This window comes from Apodemus sylvaticus, chromosome 2, assembly GCF_947179515.1.
Source record: "Apodemus sylvaticus chromosome 2, mApoSyl1.1, whole genome shotgun sequence".
Classification (NCBI taxonomy): domain Eukaryota; kingdom Metazoa; phylum Chordata; class Mammalia; order Rodentia; family Muridae; genus Apodemus; species Apodemus sylvaticus.
Genome location: NC_067473.1, coordinates 152,473,829 through 152,487,142, shown reverse-complemented (window position 1 = coordinate 152,487,142; position 13,314 = coordinate 152,473,829).

Here is a 13,314-nt window from a genome sequence, read left to right as displayed (position 1 = left end):
TCTTGGTAGCGATCCCGCCTTGTTTATTAAGTGTGACTCAAGAATGACGTCGGGGCAACTGTTAATAAAATTAGATAGGAAATCCAGTGAAAGCAGAAACCACAGACACACAACGCCTAATTTTTGTCTCTGTAGTTCTTTCAAAACCTTTATCTTGTAGTGGTGGGCCCATGTTCATTTGGAAGCCATGTACAAACTTTGTGGAGTCAGTTTTCTCCTTTGGACCTAATGGGAGTTTGGGGGCTTGAACTCAGGTCACCAGACTTGAGTGGCAAGCATCTGTATCCACTAAGCCAACTTGTTGGTCCTTGGTGAGTCTTTAATGTGGTCTGAAATTGTGTGTAAACTATTGTGACCAAATACTGTGATTCCCCAGAAGGCTTTATTCGTGCCAGCCAAGCTACCCGCCCCATCCCTAGTGTGGCGGTTTGAATGAGAATGAGTCCCCCAGGCTTCTATGTTTGAATGCTTGTTCCCTAGTTGGTGGACCTGCTGAGGAAGGGTTAGGGGGCATAGCCTTTTTTGAGAAAGTATATCTATCACTGGGCTCAGGCTCTGAGGTTTCAAAAGCCCATGGCAGGGCTGGAGAGACTGCTCAGTGGTTAAGAGCACTGACTGCTCTTCTGAAGGTCCTGAGTTCAAATCCCAGCAACCACATGGTGGCTCACAATCATCCATAATGAAATCTGATGCCTTCTTTTGGGGTGTCTGAAGACAGCTACAGTGTACTTGCATATAATACATACATACATACATACATACATACATACATACATACATAGATCAACAGCCCATAGCATTCCCATTTAGGTGTCTCTGCCTTTTGCTTTTGGGTCAAGTGTAAATTCTCAGCTATTGCTCGGATGCCACAGTTGCCTGCAGTCACATTCTCTGCCACGGTGGTCATTTATTTAGTGTGTGTGTGTGAGTATACATGCCGTGGTGATTTGTAGAGGTCAGAGAACAATTTCTAGGTCCCAGGGCTCAAACCCAGATTATCAGGCTTGGCAGCAAACACCTTTACAAGCAAAGTCATCTCACCCAACCCCCGGGATTCACACTTTTAGCTTAGTTTTAGTTTTGTTCTTCTTTTTGATCCTGGAGATTGACTCCATGACTGATACTCCCTCTACCCTGGAGACATGCCTGAAACCCAGCCTATACTTCTTTTGTGTGAACCTCTGGTACTGGGGATTGAACTTGGGGTCACATCCATGCCAGACAAGCGTAAGATCACTGAACTGTATCCCACACGTCCTTGTTTCTCTTTTCTTTGCTTGTTTTGTAACAGGGTCTTACTATGTAGCCCTGGCAGGCCTTGAATTCACAGCGATTACCTGTCTTTGCCTCTTTTTTTTTTTTTTTCTTTTTTGGTTTTTTGGATTTGTTTTTTTCAAGACAGAGTTTCTCTGTATAGCCCTGGCTGTCCTGGAATTTGCTCCGTAGACCAGGCTGGCCTGGAACTCAGAAATCGGCCTATCTTTGCCTCTTGAGTGCTGTAAATAAAGGCGTGCACCGCCTCACCCAGCTTCCTTTTGTATTTTTAAATAAACTCCCACTAAACTGTCAAGCCTGGTTTTGAATTTTTGATCCTCCTGTCTCAGAATCCTAGATAGCTGAGACGACACGACCCACTCAGGGTCCACTTTTGAGGCATATTTTATAGGTTCAGAAAAACAGTCCAGCACAGGCAAGGGAATCTGTGCTAAGGTCATTGAACAGAAGCGGAAATCATGCCAGGGCAGTTGAGCCACTGACACAAATGAACAACTTCACGGTCCAAAGATGAATTTGAGAACTATAACACCCCACCAGCCTAACAAATGGTTAGTGGAGTTCCCGGGGCTACCAGGGGCCCTTGTGAAGCCCCTTGACTGTAGCATCGCTTTCCCTGGCTTTCCCTGGCCTTCCCTGGCTCTCTCTGGCTCCTGCTATCATCATTACCCTGACCTTTCGGGAAGACTTGTCCTGGCAACAGTCAGGCTTAGACGCATGTCCTTTTCAGCCACCTGAACGGCAGGTTGGATGGGTTTCATGAACCTATGATGATGACAGAGAAGGCTGGTGGCTAATGCACTCAACCGACTTGTTTCTTGGCATGCTTGATCGACCTTGTCAGACAGCTGGGTATGTGCTAGACGCAGCACAGTGTCATTGCAGACTCGTGGGTTTGGGCCGTCAGGGTTCTGAAGGCCTGGGTTCCTCCTCTGGTGAGGTCACGCATTCTCAGTGATGTGTCCTCCTTGGGGACACTTGTGACCACCCACTATTTCGAAACATCCTTACCCCTAGATTCCAGGGCGGCGGTCCTCCACTGTTACACTCGAGGGAGAAGGGACTGCAGGCCCAGCACATGGGGCTCCACTGGGACTGTCCCTGTTTGTGTTTCTATGACCTCAGAGCCCTTGGCATGAGCTCGGGCAAACCGCTTAAGCCGCTTCTTCAAGCCACAACACTTGCCTCATTAAGTTGTGAGAATTATGAACTAACAACACTTAAAATAGCATCTGGAACTTGGTAGGCGTTAAGTAAGAGTTATACTTAGCTCTCTCAGCCAGATGTGATGGTGAACGCCTTTAATCTCAGCACCTGGGAGGCAGAGGCAGGTGGCTCTCTCTGAGTTCCAGGCCAGTCTGGTCTAGGAATTCCAGTACAGCCAGGGCTACACGAAGAAACCCTGTCTCAAAACAAATTTTCTGTCTCTGTCTCTGTCTCTGTCTGTCTGTGTGTGTGTGTGTGTGTGTGTGTGTGTGTGTTTTCCTGGGAAAATTCAAAGTCTCCCCTACACTAGGCAATATTCTACCCCCGAGTCCTAGTGCTAACCTGTCAGTCATCCTACTTAAAAGAAATCTTAGCCAGGCAGAGGTGGCGCATACCTGTAATCCCAGCACTCTGGGATGCAGAGGCAGGTAGATTTCTGAGTTCGAGGCCAGCCTGGTCTACAGAGTGAGTTCCAGGACAGCCAGGGCTATACAGAGAAACCCTGTCTCGAAAAAACCCAATCCAAAAAACCAAAACAACGAAACAAACAAACAAACAAACAAACCCCTACCACAGGGTGTAATAGTGCTCCTTCGTAATCCCAGAACTCTGAAGGCAGAAGTTTCACAGCCACAGTTCGAGGCCAGCCTGGTCTACATACATAGCTAGTTCTAGGTTAGCCAGGGCCACACACTGAGATAGAGAGAGAAGGGGGCTAATATAAAATAATGCACAAACGTAAATATCATGATTAAACACCTAGAAAAGTAATGAGCCAGTCTGACATAGACATGCTGGTCCATTCCACAGACATGGGAGTCTGAAGGAAGAAACTTTCATTTTAGGAGGGTTGTATTTTTTTGTTTTGTTTTGTTTGCTAGATTTGTATATTTATGTGTACAAGAGTCTTTTACCTGCATGTGCATATATATGCATAGCACACTCATGGAAATTAGAAGAGGACATCAGACTTCCTGGAACTGGAGTTAGATGGTTGGAAGCCACCATGTAGATCCTTTGAACAGAACCCAGGTCCTTTGGAAGAACAAGTGCTCTTAACCACTGAACCATCTCTCTAGTCCCCTTTGTTTGTTTGTTTTTATTGTTGATTTGCTATTGGAGTTTTGTTATTATTTTGTTTTGTTTTGATTGAGTAACTGGCTTGGAACTCACTGCAAGCTGGTCATGAACTTACAGAGATCCACCTACCTTAGCCTCCAAAGTGCTGGGATAAAAGATGTGCGGCCAAGTCTCTCTGGTTTAAGATTTATTTTTGTTTTTATTTTGGTTTTGTTGTTGTTGTTGGTTGGTTGATTTGGTTTGGTTTGGTTTTGGTTTTTCAAGACAAGGTTTTTCTGTGTAACAGAGCCATGGCTAACCGGAACTTACTTTGTACACTAGGCTAGCCTCAAACTCACAGAGATCAGCCTGCTTCTGCCTCAAGGGTGCTGGGTTGAAAGGAATGTGCTACCTCTGCCAGGCCTTTTTGTTGTTTTCTTATAAATAATTTATTTATTTTTATTGTATGTGCATTGGTGTTTTGCTTGCATGTATGTCTGTGAGGGTGTCTGATCCCTTGTTGCTGAATTATAGACAGTTGTGAAGTGCTTTGTAGGTGCTGGAAATTGAACTCTGGTCCTCTGGAAGAACAGTTAGTGCTCTTAACTGCTGAGCTATCTCTCTGGCCCTATTTTTGGTGTGTGTGTGTGTGTGTGTGTGTGTGTAGTGTGAATGGGTGTGTGCATGTGAGAGAGAGAGAAAGAGACAGAGAGAAAAACAGAGAGAGAGAGAGAGACAGAGACAGAGACAGAGACAGAGAGAACAGTATAGCACTCACTTGTAACCTCCAGTCATCTCTCTGGCCCTGAGTCTAATAGTTTAAGTCCTACCAAGGCAAAACCTCATTTCAGAAAGAAAAAAGCAAATGAAAATTAAAAAAAAAAAACCAAAAACAAATCCAAATAGACCTTATATCAAAATTACTTATAAAGTAGCTGACTACAGGAGAATAAAGGACTTGTAAATCAGGCTGCTGTCGATATTAGATGTTTACAACCTGAAATCTAAATTACATAAAATTAAATTTATTTAAATAGAATTGTGTTTATCATCATCATCATCATCTTGTGTGTGTGTGTGTGTGTGTGTGTGTGTGTGTGTACACGCTCACGTCCTATGTGTAGGTCCGAGTGCCACAGAGTGCTTGCAGAGTTCAGAGGACAATTTTTAGCAGCCTGTGATCTCCTTCCACCCGTACATAGGTCCCAGGAATTGCCAGGCGTGGGAGTAAGGGCTTTACCCGCTGAACTATCGCGCTAGCTCTAATTTTGGAATTTTAAAAAGTTAAATACATATAGTTCAATAGGACCAACAACATAGAGCCCACTAATTATGTAATCATCTGTCTGTCAAACATCTATCTACCTCCCTCCCTCCCTGTCTGTCTGTCTCTGTCTATCAGTCTTAAGCATGTAGGCAAACCGTGCTAGTCCCTGAGCCATAACTCAAGTCCCACAAGTCGTCTTTCTTTCTCCTGCTCTCTCCCTTACTGCACAGATCTCAGTCCCAGTCGCCTAAACTTTAGACTCCAGCTCTATCACAAGGGGAATCTTAACCGGACGCCAGCAACTGAACTCTCTCTCGTTCATTCTTCAAGAGTCAGAGTGCATCTGGGCACTGTGGCACAAGACTTGATTCCAGCACTCAGAGGCAGAGGCCAATGGACTTCTGACTTCTAGGCCAGTTAAAATTGCACAGTGAAACACTGTCTCAAAATAAATAAGTAAATAAGTACATACATACATACATACATACATATATACACACATACATAAATACCCAGTGAATGCACATGGCTTCTTCCTAGTGGCCTTGACCACTCATGTGTCATATATACTCTTTTGTGTTCTAACCTTTTTTTTTTTTTTTGGTTTTTTTTTTTTTTTTTGAGACAGGGTTTCTCTGTGTAGCCCTGGCTGTCCTGGAACTCACTCTGTAGACCAAGCTGGCCTCGAACTCAGAAATCCGCCTGCCTCTGCCTCCCAAGTGCTGGGATTAAAGGTGTGCACCACCACCGCCTGGCTTAAATTATTGTTTATAATGATGATGATGTGTCTAATGTCTATATCTAAATAAGGACAGAGGATAACTCGGGAATTGGTTCTTTCCTTTCTCTGTGGATTCTGGGAGTGAAAGTCAAGGCACCAAGCTTATAAAGCAAGCAGTTTACCTGCTGACCCACTCACTGGTCTAGGTGTCCAGTGTTATCATTTTTATTTCAGACAGGGTCTTACTATGTAGCTCTGGCTGTCCAGGAGCTCATCATGACCAGGCTGACTTCAAACTTCCAGAGACCCTCCTGCCTCTGCCTTCTAGGTGTTGGGGCTAAAGGGGTGCACCACCACACCTAGCTCACACCTAATAATTCTCAAGAAATATGGGGGGATAGAGAGATGGCTCAGTGGTTAAGAGCACTGGCGGTTCTTCCAGAGGACTCAGGTGTGAGTCCTGGCATCCCCAAGCTGGCTCACCAACCTCTGAAACTGTAATTCCAGAGGATCCCCCCCCCCCCACCTCCTCTGACCTCTGAGGACACTGTTCACAAGTATATAGACATACACGTAGGTAAAGCACCCATACACAGTAAATACAACTAAATAAGACGCTTAATTTTTAATTTGAAATAAAGATTACTGTGAGCAGCCAGGTAGGCAGAGGGCTTGCCTACCAGGACAAGGCCATCAGTCACCACCTCGACAACCAGTGGAGCCAATGTGTGGCTGAAATGACTGGTGTGTATGCTGAGCCCAGGGCCATTTGTACCTATGTCTAATTTTTTCCAGAAGATTTGTTGCTAACAATGTCTGCAACCCAAACCAGACGGTACACTTTTGGAAATAATTAAATATCCTTGGCTCATTAAATCTTATCATTTGGGAAGTGACTATAGTAATGTGGTCATTTTCCTGCCAACTCCTAAGCCCAGAGCATTAGCCCGTGGAACAGCAGCATTTTGAACCTATTTATTAGCTACTAACCACCAACTGGACTGAGGTATTTTGCTGTTTCAAACAGCTATTAGAGTATTTAAGTCTCCATACTTGGGGCCCAGAGTCAATGCAAAAGAGTAGGGTGTGGCACTATGGGCCCCTGTGTGTGAAAGGGAGAAGCAGAGAGATCAAGAGCTTATTGTCAACCATGGCTAGCTTGGGATGAGACCCTGCCTCATTACACGTTTCCAGTAATGCTTTTGTTACTGTCCAGCCCACTGTCTTTGCAGTGTACACAATAAACTTTGCTCCCTGGGAAAAAAATTACAAGAGATATCGAATGTTTAATATGTCATCATTGCATAGTGGCTTTTAAAAAAAGATTTATTTGTATATGTGTGTGTGTGTGTGTGTGTGTGTCTATATATGTATGTACATAGCCTGTCTGGCTTGTTACATCATGCTGGCTTCTGAACGCCAGACTTCATCTTACACATTATCCTGGTTAGGTCTTCTCCTCATCCTCCTCTTCCTCTTCCTCTTCCTCCTCCTCCTCCTCCTTCATTTGGAGGGGCCCAGCTCTAGACAGGGTTTCTCTGTGTAGCTCTGACTGTCCTGGACCCACTTTGTAGACCAGGCTGCTGGCCTCAAACTCACAGAGTTCAGCCTGTCTCTGCCTCCCGGGTGCATATAGCACCAAGTCTGACTTCTGCTACTCAGTTTTAACTATGTCCGTTTGACATTGTTATGGTCTGACTCCTCCAGAATAGCTGTCACTATGTTGTTCCATGCCTGCCAGCGAGTTCATATTGTTGCTGTAACAGGCCTGCCAGCCATTGTCATCGAGAAGTGACTTGGTTCAAGGTCATGCTGATCACATACCCTATTTTGTTCTGTATTTTCTGAATGAGGTTTGCTAATCTTAAGAAATTCCACAAAGCTTTACGTAGAACCCACCAAATCTAAAGTCAATATGAACTGTTATATCTAAAGTGGCTTGAGTCAGAGCTGATCAATGGGCAGCCCTTCCTGCACCACAGCTCACTGTGATTTTTGTGCCTGACACTGAAGAATGCATAAGCCAAAAAGTTATGATTATAACACTCATGCTCTGTTATCTCAATGTTCTGAAATTCCCTGTTCACCACCCACCTCCCCTTATCTTATTCAGGACCAGTCAGCTTAACATAACTAGGTAACGCTTTGCCTAGTGAGCCAATGGCTCCCCTCCTTGCCTTTTGAACTGTTGAACCTGTTTTTTCCTATAAAAAGCCTGCCCTGAGAACAGACTAGTACTGCAATTAAGTTTCCCAGTCCTAAGCCGGGCAGTGGTGGCACACGCCTGTAATCCCAGCACTCTGGGAAGCAGAAGCAGGCAGATTTCTGAGTTCAAGGGCAGCCTAGTCTACAGAGTGAGTTCCAGGACAGCCAGGGCTATACAGAGAAACCCTGTCTCGAAAAAAAAAAAAAAAACCAAATCCAAAACAACAACAACAACAACAACAAAAAGGTTCCCAGTCCTTTTTGTGGTCCTAGAAGTCCAGGTAAGGTATGCTCAATAAACTATTCTCACTTAACTGAGGTCAGTGTGTCCGCATGGTTTGAGAGGCGATTTCCTGAACCCCAACAGACGCAACCTACAACCACCAGGAAGGGAGTCTTAAAGAGAAGTTTCTGAGTCTGGAGCAATGGCTTAGTGAATAAGAGCTTTAGCTGCTCTTCCAAAGGATTCAGGTTCAGTTCCTAGCACCCACACGGCCACTCCCAGCTTCAGGGGATTCGAGACCTTCACATAAACTTTGTGCAGGCAAAACACCAGTGTTCATAAAAATAAAAATAAGATTTTTTAAAAAGAAGAATTTTCCTAGTTCAGTTGGCCTGTGGGCACATTGTGTGTGTGTTTGTGTTTGTGTGTGTGTGTTTGTGTGTATGTGCATGTTTGTGTGTGTGTGTGTGTGAGAGAGAGAGGGGGGGGGATTGTTTCTTGATTACTAACTGTTGTAGGAACACCCAGCCCCTTATGGTCAGCACTGCTCCCTAGGCAGAAAGTCCTGGATAGGAGAGGAGAGGAGAAAACCAGCAAGCGGGTGAGCATATGGGCATTTCTTTCCCTTCAATAGGATGTTCTTGCTTGGCTTTCCCACCATGATGGACAAAGGGCTAGAATTGCAACCTGAAATTACTCTTCCCCTAGTTGCTTTTGTCAGGGTTGTTTGCTTGTTTGTTTCTAGCACAGCAACAGAAACCAAACAAAACCAAACTAAAACACACACAGCAAGTGCTCTTAACCACTGAGCCATCACACCCATCTCCACTCTGACAGGGTCTCCTCTATTCTAGACCAGCCTTGAACTTACTATGTAACTGCGGAGGGTCTTGATCTCATGATCTTCCTGCCTCCTTGCTTAAGTGGTGAGATTTCCAGGGTGTGCCACCAAGTCCGGTTATCAAATCCAGGGAGAGCCTCCTGCCTGCTGGATGAGCCTTCCACTAACTGAGCTACAGCCCCAGCTTTCCATGTCACTGGATTTTCATGTCACATGGGGGAAGTGTGGGACATACTCTGAGCAACGGCCTAGTGAAGTGAACACAGTTGAGGGGAGACAGAGAACTGCATGGGAGTTAGGCTGAAGCTGGCAAGAAGACCAGGGAAAGGCTGAAGGTGGGAGGGTGCCATCATCTGCATATGAATATGCTCTCCAATCATCTCTGTGCTAAAGACCTGGCCCCCATGGGGATGCTATTAGGAACTACCAAGGACCTTCAGTAGGTGGGCCCTGTGGTCATTGTGGGGCATACTCTTGATTTGTTTTTTTTGTTTTGTTTTGGTTTGGTTTGGTTTTGGTTTTTTGGGGGTTGGTTTTTTCGAGACAGGGTTCCTCTGCCTCCAGAGTGCTGGGATTACAGGCAAGCGCCCCCACCGCCCGGCTGGGGCATACTCTTGAAAAGGACTGTGGGATTACAAACTCTTTTTATCCCTTGGCTTATGATGAAGACCTAAACAATGAGGTGCCAAGATCTTACACCAAAACCTTCAAAACTGTAACAGCCCCAGACCTTAACACAACTGATTCAGGATGGAAGTACCATTCAGGCTGTAAAACTCAGCATGTTGAGAACACCACTGCCAAAACTAAAACAAATGCCTAACCCATCAAAGTCCATAGTTCTGTGGCAGTCCCTAAATGCATTAACCTTGCTTTTTGGTTTCTGTAGTTCTCTGCTTCTGGCTAACTGCTCTTGGTAATGGAAATATATCAACCCAGGACATGAGTTTTGTGCTTAAAAGCTCACTCAGCAAGCCGGGCAATGGTGGCACATGCCTTTAATCCCAGCACTCTGGAGGCAGAGTCAGGCAGATTTCTGAGTTCGAGACCAGCCTGGTCTACAGAGTGAGTTCCAGGACAGCCAGCACAACACAGAGAAACCCTGTCGCGAACACAAAACAAACCAGAACAAGCTCACACTGGCTAATAAAGACTTCTATTGGCTTAAACCATGTCCCAGAAGCCTTCTCTGGTGGATACTCCACAACAGAAAACACAACTGAACAAAACCCTTACTTAGAAGAGAGATGGAGCATCGGTTAAAAGCACTTGCCATGTGCTATGTGGAAGATCTGATTTAATCCCCAGAATAAAACCTGTGGAAAAAGAGTACTGACTTCCACATGTTATATCATATGTATGCACACACACACACATACACACACACACCCTATACACATATAGAGTAATAATAAGATAACAATCCTGCCTCAGGAGGCACATTAGAAGATGAAGCTAACTGATATAAGGGGCTGTAGACAGCCTTTCTTTCTTTCTTTCTTTCTTTCTTTCTTTCTTTCTTTCTTTCTTTCTTTCTTTCTTTCTTTCCTTTTTCTTTTCTTTTCTTTTCTTTTTTTTTTTTTTTTGGATTTGTTTTTTTCGAGACAAGGTTTCTCTGTATAGCCTTGGCTGTCCTGGAACTCACTCTGTAGACCAGGCTGGCCTCAAACTCAGAAATCCGCCTGCCTCTGCCTCCCAAGTACTGGGATTACAGGCGTGTGCCACCACCACCGCCCAGCTACAGCCTTTCATTTTTTTTTAAAGATTTATTATTTTATGTATATGAATACACTGTAGCTGTCTTCATTATAGATGGCTGTGAGCTACCATGTGGTTGCAGGGTATTGAACTCAGGACCTCTGGAAGAGCAGTCAGTGCTCTTAACCGCTGAGCCATCTCTCCAGCCCCCAGCCTTTCATTTTTAAATAAAGTTTCTTTATGTAAATAGTCTTGGCTGTCCTGGAACTTGCTTTATAGACTAGGCTCACAGAAATGGTCTGCCTCTCCTCCCAAGTGCTATAAGTAAAGGCATGTGCAGCTCAAACAGCCTTTGCAAGGGAAGATTCCCTATGGTTAGCCCTGAGCATCAGTTGGAGGGCAGAGCCAACATATTACAACACGCTGGTAGCCCCAGAGCTCGGCACTGGCACAGCCGTGTTTCCTGTGGTCTGTCGTCAAATATTTTTTTCTTCATTTGACAAATGCTTGTGATACAGTTAATTCATTTAATCCCTGCAACAGCCTCATGAAGTAGATACTATTAACAGACTTTCTGCAGATAAGGATCATCAGGTACAAAGAAAAATTAGATAAATTTCCTAGTGATCACAGCTATTAAGTGTAAGGGCCAGGGTCTATCCAGGCAAGATGGAGTGAGCCTGTAGTTCCAGAGGACAGAACGTAGAGGCGGGAGGACCTGGAGTTCAAGGTCGTCCTTGGTTATACTTGTCTCTAAATAAAAACAAACAAACAAACAAACAAAATAAGCAAACAGCCAGAATTTGAAGCCAAGAAATCCACTTTAAGTTCATTCACCACATCTAACTTTTACTCATTGCTAATGTTGTTTCAATCCAGTATAAAACTTTAAAAAGGAGTAATTTGAATTCAAAACAAATCCAGGTTTTTTGTTTTGTTGTGTTTCTCTGGAAAATATGAGAAATCTAGAAGCATTGTTTCTAATTTTTCCACATAAGAATACCAGGTCAGCTACATTGTGAGGCTGTGAGGTAAACCCGCACCCCACTCACTGGAGTTTCCGGCCAGTTGCTCCCTCACTCTCACCTGCCTGGCTACTGTAGATTCCTATGTTTTTAGAGCCTGAGTCCACAAACTCAGCAAGGTAAACTGCTTATTCAGAATCCTGGCTCCCTGAGTTCCATTCCCAGAATCCATAGCAGAAGGAGAGAAAATCTCCCTGAGTTATCCTTTGCCCACATATTTGAATATGTATGAATGAAATCAGAATTCTCCATTGTAGCACTGACAATTTATTTAATATATATTTAATATATTTAATATATAATATACTGACTCTTTGTAGACCTCTATTACAGTAACAAAAGATGAATAATTAATTACACTAGATACACACCTATCTCAGCTACTTAGGAAACTGAGGCAGGAGGCTTGCTTGAGCCTAGGAGCCCGAGAAAACACAATGAGACCTGTATTAGATTTTTTTTGTTGCTGTGACAGATATCAGAGACAAACTTGAAATGAGTTCTTGCTCCATAGCTGGCTAGCTCCAATGCTAAGGGTCCGTGCTGAGGCAGAACATCATGGCATGGAGATCACACGGTAAAGGAAAGTTCTACCTCGTGGTAAACATGAAACTGACAGAAAACTCCCTTAGAGGCTCACACAGTAGTGCCTCACTAAACTAGGCGCTTCGCAGCCCAATACATTGGCCAATCAGAATTCAGCATCATCGGGCAGGCGCACACATGGTGAGGTTGCGCGTGCTAGGCAAATGCTCTAGTTTCCTTTCTGCTGCTGTGATAAAATAGCCTGACAAGTTACGGGAGGAAATGTTTATTTTAGTTTACAGTGAGTTCCAGGTTATAGTCCACCACTAATGACCGGACCGAGTCACATCGGCAGGAGGTCGGAGCAGCCACTCACTCACATAACTACAGTCAAGGTCAGAGACAAATGAATGTGTGCACACTTAGTACGCTGATAGAGTTCTCAGACTAGTGACTGCTGCAGCCCACTTTCAGGCTGGGTTTTCTCACATTAAGGCAAGCAAGCATGTTTGTAGCCCAACCCAAGATAGGCAGCCTCTCACGGAAAGTCTTCTCCCTGGTGATTTTTTTTTTTTTTTGAGACAGGGTTTCTCTGTGTAGCCCTGGCTGTCCTTGAAGTCACTCTGTAGACCAGGCTGGCCTCGAACTCAGAAATCTGCCTGCCTCTACTTCCCAAGTGCTGGGATTAAAGGCATGAGTCACCACTGCCCGGCCTCCCTGGTGATCTGAGGTTGTGCCAATATGACCAGGAAAACTAGCCATCACCATACACAACCGGAGCACCATACCCTATGTCTCCACCTCATTTCAGTATGCATTCAGTATGGACCAGCGCAGACAGGGCACTGCAGGAGCTACCAAGATGCCAAAACCCAATTCTGGCTCCCCAGGAGAGCGTGGTCAGGACCTTTGACTAGTACTGCGAGCTGAACTGTGAGCTCTCCTTGTTTAACCGTAACTGCTTCCTTGAAGGTCCCAACCCCACAAACAGTCACGACAGGAGTTGAGGCTTCAGCCCAACATGCATGGGGGAGGTTTACATGCTTGTAATCCTCTCCTTAAGATCCCAGTGAAGAGTTAACATCGGTTCAAACCTGTCTCTATAACAACGTGACTTTCCCCAGAGACTTCCCAGCAGAGATTCTACACATCTCTCTGCTGACTTGGTCACATTCTGATTTAAAAAGAATCCTGGGGTGGGTGGGCAGGTGGGTGTGTGCTAGAGAGATGGCTCAGGGGTTAAGAGCACTGATGGCTCTTCCAAAGGTC